This window comes from Anas platyrhynchos, chromosome 10, assembly GCF_047663525.1.
Source record: "Anas platyrhynchos isolate ZD024472 breed Pekin duck chromosome 10, IASCAAS_PekinDuck_T2T, whole genome shotgun sequence".
Classification (NCBI taxonomy): Eukaryota; Metazoa; Chordata; class Aves; order Anseriformes; family Anatidae; genus Anas; species Anas platyrhynchos.
The window spans coordinates 10,230,952-10,239,074 of NC_092596.1; the positions used below are offsets into that span (position 1 = coordinate 10,230,952).

Below are 8,123 nucleotides of genomic sequence, written 5' to 3' on the forward strand. Positions count from 1 at the left end.
ACCAGGGATAGGACCCGCAGGAATGGTGTCAAGCTGAGGCAAGGGAGGTTTTTTCCAGCGCTGTTCATGGATTCCTCAGTAAGGCCTTTAAAAGCCCTGTTTAGCTGGATCTCCTGTCTTGTAGGTGGGCTCTTTTTGGGAGTGCTTTTTGGGCATAAACCCCTCTTTGGGTGCCTCCAGTGGCAATTTGGCATGCAGATCCTTGGAAGCCTCATGCTAAAGAACCATCTAAAGAGTACCCAAAATCCCAGACTGTCCATCACCTCCTAATGATCATGAAAGCAATCAAAAAACAAAAAAAAAACATCTCTGAACTACTGAAGACTGTGGGGAACACACAGCCCAAATGCACGGACCTATAGGTAAACATTTTTCTACCTTAAAAAAAGTTACGTGTACTCATGGGTACCATTCCAGTTAGAAATATCTTTACCTTTTGGTAGCTAAAAGGTAATTTCAATAAGTATTTCCTCCCGAAGATAAAAATAAGAGTGCTGTTATGGTAACAGAGCTGTGTTTTTCAACAACCTGTACATTACAGCTGGTTAAAGCCACCAACGATGCGTTCTCCAGTCAGATGCAACAAACTGTTTGCAGTTTGGAGCGGTGATAACGCGCCCTCAGCTCCTCTCTGTTTAGCAGCCAGTAACCAAAACACATCCCAGGGTAAACACTGGAGGAGCCGGGCATGTGCTTCCGTGGGGCTCAGCTCCGTGACCCCGTTTCCCTGATGCTATCACTTCATCCTCATTATAACACTTCAAGAAAGGACGTAAACATCTCGTACATTTAAATGCTCTTGACTTTTATGAACAGCCTGATTCAGCAGCCCTCAGGGTGCACTTTCATGACCAGCTCAAGCACATCTTGCCCTTGAAAAGGCGCTTCCTTTGCTCCCAGCCTCCCTTGCACGGAAATGTTGAAAGCTAACGCTGGAAGAAAGTTTCATAAAAGATCAGCTTTCAACTACTTTGCCACAAAACTGCCTGTGTTGAAGGTCTCAAACAGCTACCTATGAGATGGTATATATTTTGATCGACAGCCTTCAAACTCAACATGGTAACTACTGCAGTGAAGACAGCGTTATTCACAAGCACCCCATACACACCAGACACTGCACAGACAGCAGGACGATTTAAGGGGAACACAACCAAGATGTTCTTAAACACTATGAAATGCTACCAAGGAAAATATGTTAAAAGCAGATACAAAGATCTGTGGGGAGGAAACCATTCAAAGCATTTGGTGAGTTTCATTGTTCCATAAAGCTGAGCCACAGTGCCCCATATGTTGCAGCATCACCTGGAGACACCATATCTAGGATCTAATGTTTCCATCTATAAACTCTGCTGTAGTGCAAAAGTTGCCAAAGATCAAGGAACTGATTCAGCAACTGACTTGGACAGTTTGATATTAAGCAGCACCTCCACCAGCGCAATTGTTTATCTACTCAGATTCAACGATGTGCCACGTGCTTTGGCCAAATGAGAGCTAAAACAGGAGGGATCATTTCCGAAAGACATTACATCCTATAATATATGGGAAAAATTTCCCTTTTAAAAAGGGATGGAGAAGTCAGGCCATGCCATTGCTTTCTTACCAGGAAAGCATGAAGGGACGGTCATACCCCTTGAAGCAGAGAAGGATGACCTACAGCTGAGCACCAGTGTGAGATGGTGCAGAAGGGTACAGCCACAACTAGGTGGACTACTCCTGTACTGGTTCGGGTGAAGTCACAGTTATCTCTGCCTTAGGGATTGGCACCTTGCTACACTGTGAAAAGAAAGAGATGGCTCAGAGTCTCTTTGTACGCCACTTGCCACAGCTTTCAGGTGAAAGCCTTACTAAGAGCCCTACACTACCAGCTGGGCCTCAACGCATTTGCATTTTCTATACAAGACTGTTCCAGCTCCTCAGGTTGCTTGCAAGTGTACCGTGCTGCATTTCCAAACAATGCACAAGGACACGTTTTCAGACAGATTCTGTGTTGCTTCTGTTCCTCACAAATCCTATTTTATCGCTGCTCAGGGATGCGGGTCTTCAAGCCCTCAAACACTCACGCTGATGGAGTTTATTCAGTAAAGCTGGTGACTGTTCTGCTCCTCAGCTTTCGTTGTGCCTCTGAGATGAATTTCTCCGTGTTCTTGAGAAGAACAGACTCAAGATTTGACATTGGGTAGAGCCCTGTGATGGATTAGACTGCCATTCTGCCCACCTCAACCACATGCTGTAATCAGCTTACTTGCAATATGGGAAATCTGGCAAAAAGTGACAATTGCTCGCTGTCCAACATCATCAGCTAGCCCTGCCACAAGAGCTCAGACGTGGTGCTCCATCTCCACGCAGAATCAGCTTATTGATAAACATACTGCCTAGCAAAATATTTTTCACATAGCTGAAGCAGTGCTTTGGGCAAGGGGCTGCCTGATCCACCCACCACGGAGACTCAAAGTCAAATTCTAGACAAGATGAGATCGGAGCAGCAAATAGGTTCGAGGGACAGGCATGCCAGAGGCACTGGCACAGCTCAGCATGGAAACAATCCCTGTACTTGCCTTCATTATTCATCCTTTATTACTCCACTCCTGGAGTCCATAGAGGGAATGACGATCTAATCACAGGGCCACTAAATTCAATGAAAACATTGCAATTTATTGGTCTTCCTTAGGTTCCCTAGGGTATCAGAGAACAGCAGGACCTGGCCACCAGGGCTCAGAGCCTTCCTTATGGGGTTCAATATCAGCAAAAAGCCTGTCTGTTCTTCAGGTAAACAACGGAGGACTGCTTCCTATGTGAATATATTTGTGTTATAATGTTAAAACAAGCTTGGAAGTAATTAGATATATGTTAATTCTGCAACAAAACACTTGAACTAGAAAAAAAATGGCTTAGCCGATCAGACTGAGGCAAAAAAAATACTATACTGTTTTAAATGTCTTGAAAAAGGGTGATTTAAAGAACAGAAAGATCCAACTTTGCTCCTGATGACACAAAGGTTTAAACATCACTCCAGTCAAACCTACGGTTTCCCATTTACAGACAGGCGGGCAAGGCTGTGTGCTGAGCTGCTCCCCTTCCCTGCTGGACAACACCCAGGACTGTAGAGCTACACAGACACGGCGCATCTCACGGAAGGCAGACCAGCAGAGCCATTTCCCAAAAGCCTTCATAGTAATCCCCAGGCCCAGCAACTCTATGTGAAGAATTTTGTGTGATTCAAGCAAAGAAAATGAAATGTTTTTATTTTAACACATACCTGTGGGGAAAGAACGTCCCACTGTTTAACAATGAGCTCTTTAAAGACATCCTGGGAAATCTTCCAAGAGCTACGCTGAAATGGATGAACACTCAATTATTTAATCTAGTTTTTTTATTTGCATGTCGGAAGTCACTTTCCTTCTTTCCCATCCTCCCTCCAAAAGCAAAGCTTTTATTTTCTGAAGCTGAGGCACTTCTGAGGCCAGCTCCCAGCAAGTTCACTCTCTTTGCCCAGAGTTATTCTCCCAGCCGTTCCCTCTTGTTTTACAGTGCTTGGCCCTAAAAATTCTCAAGGACCTTTGTTCACCTACCCTTGCAGCAATGAACAAATACAAATATTTACAGTTCTCCAATTCAACAAACAGGCAACAAGGCTAAAGAGGGTGGCACGAAGAACACACCATTAAAATGTCAAGGTTTCACCAAGAGACATGCAGATACCTCCCGTTATCCGAAAGCCTCTTCTCTGCACAGATAACGCTATCAAGGCCCATCCCTTCCCCCTGCTTTTATCACTGATGCTTTCACTCGAGTCTTTACAGTTATTTATAACCTCGCAGTTGGGTTAACACTGCAAGTTCTTAGGCGTGTACATTCCGATGTTCTGCTAACCTGGATTCTAGAGAGTGTTTCAGTTTATCCTAGAAGCACATAAAAAAATAAAATAAAATAAAAGTCAAGACCAGCAACTCTCAGAGCTGAGTTCCTAGAGCAACTTCAGGCAGAGATACTGCAAAACTCACACCCCCGTTGCTTTCACACAACCACCGAGAGACGTGTTCAGCTTTATCACTTGGGGGCTATAAGAGGAACAACTGCTCACTGCCAGCTCTGGCCTGGCTCATCCCAGAAGCAACCAAGTGCTGTTATCACCTGATGACTGCACACGTGGATCTGTTCATTTCCACTTTGCAGTTTGGTGTCTTAACACACCCCTGTCCCAGACACAAACACCAAATGAGCTAGGAGAGGCTCTCCAGTAGCTGCTAGCGATGAGGCCTGATGTCCAGATACGCAGTAGTATGTGCTGGAGACATCCAGCAAGAGACATCAGGGCACTGAACATGCAGTTTTCATTGCCTTAAGCATTCGTTCAATTTAAAACTTTACAGGTTCCTGCATACAGATCTACATTGTGGAGAAGCTGGCAAAGTTCTCGTTGTTTTGTCTGGCTTCCTAAGGACAAATGCTCATGCGATCTCATGCCCTATTCCCCTCTCCTCGCTAACCTTGTGGTTTGTTTGCCAGCTTCAGATCAACTTTGTCAGAGGTTTGAAGGAGAACAAGGTCCTGCCATCCTATGAGAGGACACATTGAGAGGCAGCAATCGGGACCCAGCAGGACAGGGCTGGCCTCAAGGTGACAGCAGAGCGCAGTCCTCGAGGCGTGGTTAACTCTTGGCAGCTGTGTTTAAGTTCCCAGCTAGGTTGCCCATCACTTCTAATTATTATAATTAATTTTGTGACTAGTTATGTGCATTTACTTTGTTTCCTGGCCAGTTCTGTGCTGCTTCTGTTCAATTGCACCGCAGAAGCAGGGAGCCTGGTGGGTGGAAGCTGAGCTTTTCAGCTCAGTTGTGACCGAAGCTGTTCTGGTTCAGCTCCAAGTCCAGGATCAAACTGGTTCATTAGCTTCCAACCAGCTGAAACTGGTTCAACTGGAGAAAACAGAAGTGGATGAAACAGACTGAGGAAAAGCCTTTCCCCAGATATCTCCTGTCCCCTTGCCAGAGCACAGTAGCAGCATCTCAGCATCGTGCAACTGATCCAATTCCTACACCTAGCAGAAACAACGGGTGCCATCAACTACGGCAGGGAGCAGGTTCCCCCCAAAATCCTCGCCTAAGCACACATAAAACTATTGTGAAATAACCTACCGGGACTGCTGGGGAAAACCTGAGACCACCAGGAGGAGCAGGACCCAGTGAGCATGTCCACTGCTGGAGAAAAGCAACCAGAAGCAGAACTTCTCCCTGCAGGGTGAGTTCGGTGAGTGCCACGATCTCAGCCCCCCGCAGCGTGTGCCTGCTTGGGGCTCTGACACCTGAACTGCTGCTCCCATGCTGTCAGCAGGCAGCTCTTACGGGGCACGGACCTGCTCCAATCCTCCTGCACTTAGATCCTACAGAACCTGCAAAGGGAAACATTTGCTTACCTGTGGATGGGATCAGGTAGCAGAAGGCAGATCTTTGTATCTGAACGCTAATCACAATTTCACATTTATCAGCTGTTTCTGACCAAGGAAGGGAGCCCAGCTGAACCCAGAAGGGAGCCGCATGGCACCACAAGCACACAGCCTGCCTCCTCGCCCTTCTGTTATGCCTCTTGGTGGACAACAGCAATCCCAGCTGGGGTCTGCTGAGTCAAGCAGTGAGCATGGGTCACACCTGGAGGCAATTTGTGCCTTGCAGAGTGATCTTTACTACACCACAGCTGGCAGCATGAGACATTTCTTGCCTCAACCCACTTGCAGTCTCTAGGGATAATGTTATTTTTTCTTAGTTGCACCCATAGATAGCAGAAAACTGCTATCAATGTTATTTTTCCTGAAGGGACATGCCATTTCTGTAGCATGGCGAAGCCACCTCCCTGGGAAACCTCACAGAGGTGTCCCACACCTGCTGCTGAGGAGGGCTGTGTGAGAGCCCTTCCCTTCCCCAGGTGTGACAATGCCAGCAGCCAGCCTCAGCTTGTGCTGCTGATGCTCCTCAGATGGGACTGGGGCACAAAATATCTGAGCTGCTCCTGGCAAAGCTTCAGCGACATGTCAGAAGGGCACTGGCAATGCCAAACGACCACTACCCCAGCATAAAAACTGGCAGCAAGTCCCCACAGAGCCCACAGGAGTCAGGGGCAGCCCTCAGGTTAAATCCATGCCCACACAAGAGCCTCGCACCCAGGCAGGGACCAGCCTGGTCTCTGGGACCATCAGACACAAGCTCGGGAAGAGGAGGACAAAGATGAAATAGGATGTGGGCCCTGGTAGTCTGCTACTCCAGCTGAACGTTGCAAGGAGCAAATGGAAAAACAAAAGTGACAAGGATGGTGACATCAAGTAGCTTTTAGATAATAAAAAAGGGAGCCTAAAAATTGAGTACAAGAGATTCACAGTCCCAGGGGAATACGAGCCTGTGTCTAATGCCAAGTGATTTTTCTGCTGCACGGTTCATTTTAGGACAACGTTTACCCTCGCAAGGCCAGTCCCATAGCCTGAGGCTGCTCTGGATTCAGGCACACTGCTTTTTGGGAAGAATTCAGATCCCCTTGCCTCTTTAGGTTCATTTAGGCACCGTGTCCCACGGTTTGAATCTTCTGAGCTTACACCCAGAGTCCAGCCCTTCTCCGCACCCTTTTATTTTTTAAACAGTTTTGACCAGAAGCCACCAGTTTTAGCAGCACCTCACACATGCAGAGCTAACAGAGCAACCAAAACCCCCATACCGCTGCCCCCCAAAGCCCAGGCATTCTTTGCTACAGCCGGGGATTGCTTTCTGCTCTGCGAAGCGCCCGTCTGGCACAGCAGCTCTGCAGGAGAGCACTGCACACACAGCCAGCCCTTGTCACAGCAGCACGCCTGCCTCGACCCACAGCTGCAGCCTTAAACCAGAGCAGGGGTGGGTACCCGCACTCACGTACACGAGCATCCAGCACACACCTGCTGGAAAACACAGACGTTTTGCTTGGACAAACAGGTAGCAGCTGAGCACAACTCTGCAAGCACAAACGACAGCAGCAAAGCCCCAGCAAGTCACATCCTGAGCAACACCAACAGCTTGTGGTCATTAAATGGAAAGCATTTCACTGCCCGAGCACAGCCTTCACTCAAAAGTGTTATTGCCACTATAAAATTTAGGGGAAAGCCATTTAAGCTTAAGAACAGCACATTCTTAATTGTGTTTCAGACACACGATCATCTTTGAGGAAATCAGCAGCAGTACAAACAAGTTACAGAGCTATTTCACAAAGCATCAATGCCCTAAAACGATCCGTAACAAATGGGGTTTCAGGCAGCGTGGCTGTGCTTGCATGAAGCACCACTGGCTGCAAACACATTTAAACCCGGCATTTTTGAGCACCTTTCCAGCAACACCAACACACACCTGGGCAACAAGAGACAAATCCCTGACTTACCTTTTCATCAGCCCAGAGCACCAAACCCTCCGCAACCTCCTGCAGAGGAGTTGTCAGAGTTTTACCTTATTACTCATAGAGAGAGTTACATAACCGGCACCATTTCTGTAGGCAACGAGCGTGCACCCAGTGCACTTCCACCCGCAGGGACTCCTCGTCCCCCATCCCACGCAGACACATCTTCCCACAACAGCCACGCCGCGGCGAGAGAGGGAGAGGCAAGGTGGGCTTCGGGCTGCTAATGAAAAGCAAAGCTCCCCGCGTCAGGGAGAGTTCAAAAGGTCCCTGCCGTTTATTAAGAGATATTGCTGCTCCGAAAGGACGTGGTGCAATGGTATAATGTTCCTTCGCCTGCTGAAAGCAGCTTGGCCTAGATTTTCCTCTACTGTTTGATGTGACCATTCATGCAAACAAGAGTAAAACTTTCTCTTTGCTTTTAATTAAGCACAAAACACTTGGAAAAAAAAAAAAATGATGCGTACAACAGCCCTGCTGTCAGCTGGGTCTTCTGGGCTACTGTCAGGCTGAGAACACGCCGGGATCGGCCCCATTGATTAAACTATTATTAGCGGCAAACAAACAGATGTGCTGGGTGAAAGACAGGACAAAAACCACGCTCTGTGCTTCTGGACTAGAGACAGGAGAAAAGATGATTTTACCAAAGGCTCATTTGGTGTGTTAGCAAATGAAAAGGGAAACATTCTTTAGCACACTGGGCAGCAGGAAAGCACAGAG

General features: G+C 47.4%; 1 protein-coding gene across 1 annotated transcript in view; it reads right to left on the reverse strand.

Annotated features, from left to right (window-relative positions):
• PASD1 (PAS domain containing repressor 1) overlaps positions 1 to 7,695 on the reverse strand; it is an 88,979-nt gene extending 81,284 nt beyond the window's left edge. The window contains exon 1 of the mRNA XM_013100489.5: positions 7,389 to 7,695. The gene's annotated coding sequence lies outside the window, so the exon portion shown is untranslated. The remainder of the gene's footprint in view (positions 1 to 7,388) is intronic.
• Positions 7,696 to 8,123: the final 428 nt, after the last annotated feature.